Raw genomic sequence first — 1,741 nt, 5'->3', positions numbered from 1 at the left:
TGTCTTTCCCCCAAAAAGACATGTGGCATCTCTCCTCTTGAACATCAAGCATCTGGGATCCTTGAGTATTCTCTCCCCCTTGGAGATTTCTTTCTTCCCCTTAATATATGGGATCCTTGAGTATTCTCTCCCCCTTAGTACTTTCTCCTTTGTAGGTGATAAGCTTTTGATGTGATCTCTCTCTCTCTGATGATAAGCTTTGATGTGATCTCTCTCTCCCCCTTTGACATCAATTTCCAAGAAGGTTTTTCCTGGAATCCGTCGAATAGGTTTGGTCCTTGAGATTCAGTACAAAGCAGTGAATAAAACTGTGATGCTTGTAGAGGACAAGATTCATTGAGTGGAGCTGGATCAGAAGAAATATAGAATATGTGGCAAACTGTTTTTCCTGTTGCGAAATCGGTGGCACCGAGTGGCATGTTTCGGTAGTACCGAAGGGATTCGGTTGGACCGAAAATAGCAATTCGGTGAAACCGAGTTCATCACAGAGAAAAACACTTGTCACCTCAGCTCACTAGTCAAGTAAGATCTCACAAAGATTTGCAATGAATTTGATGCAGAATTATGCAGAACAAAAATCAAAAAGAAAAAGGGTAAAAGGTTTCTAGATGAAGTTTTTTTTTGATTGAAAAAGAAAGAAACAAATATGCAAGGGACAAATGCAATAGCTCAGAAAAGAACACAAGAGAACTTCATCTAGAATTGGGCGGTGACATAGTCACCTATGTTAGAGTATATTGACTTAGGATTCAAGTGAGAACACTTGATCATAGGTCATACTCATCTTTTAAGCTCAAAATGGGGTTACCATTTTTCGTTTAAGCATCTTGATGTATTCACATCTTGTTGAGTTGCTTTGACTCATGTCTTGGAGTAAAGCTTCTCTAAGATGGAATAACATACCTTGGGTGGTGATGTGGTTCTTGCTCATGTAGTTGAACTTGTGTGGGTGCTCAAGGTTGATGTAGTTCATCAAGAGTTGGGAGCACCACTTGGAGTTTGAGTTCATCTACCTACATGGGTTAGTTCTTGCAAGGAAGAGCACTCGTGTATCCAAAAATGACAATCATGAAGCTTAACATAGAGTTTGTCAAAGGATATGTTTCATGGTTTTGTGCTTCCTTGTCTTCAACCACTATTGTGTAGAGTCTTGGTGATGTAGAGATCGCTCAGGATATGAGTGAGTCGCAATCTCATGGAATTAGATTCAACCAAGCACCTACATGGGTTAGACAACATGCAAGGTGCAAATATATCCAAGACATAAGATAGTTATCATAAGAGATATATCATGGATTAGTCATAAGCTCATGTCTTGCATGTATCCAATGGAGTTTCTACTCCAAGTTCGAAGCATCAATGATGTTCAATTCTCCTCTCAACCTGCAAAACACTTTCTCATCAAGTGGTTTAGTGAATATATCCGCTAATTGCTTATCGGTGCGAACATGCTTAAGATTGATGTCACCCTTAGCAACATGATCTCGAATGAAATGATGACGAACTTCAATATGCTTAGTCCGAGAATGTTGTACAGGATTATGACCAATTTTGATAGCACTTTCATTGTCACAAAGCAGTGGAACATGTTTCACGTAAATCCCATAATCTTTAAGAGTTTGGGTCATCCAAAGTAATTGAGCACAACATGAACCAACGGCAATGTATTCAGCTTCGGCGGTGGATAAGGATATCGAGTTTTGTTTCTTGGAAGACCAAGACACAAGAGATCTACCAAGAA

Source organism: Triticum urartu, chromosome 1, assembly GCF_003073215.2.
Source record: "Triticum urartu cultivar G1812 chromosome 1, Tu2.1, whole genome shotgun sequence".
NCBI lineage: Eukaryota > Viridiplantae > Streptophyta > Magnoliopsida > Poales > Poaceae > Triticum > Triticum urartu.
The sequence above is the reverse complement of the archived record's forward strand: the minus strand, read 5'-3'. Positions refer to the sequence as shown.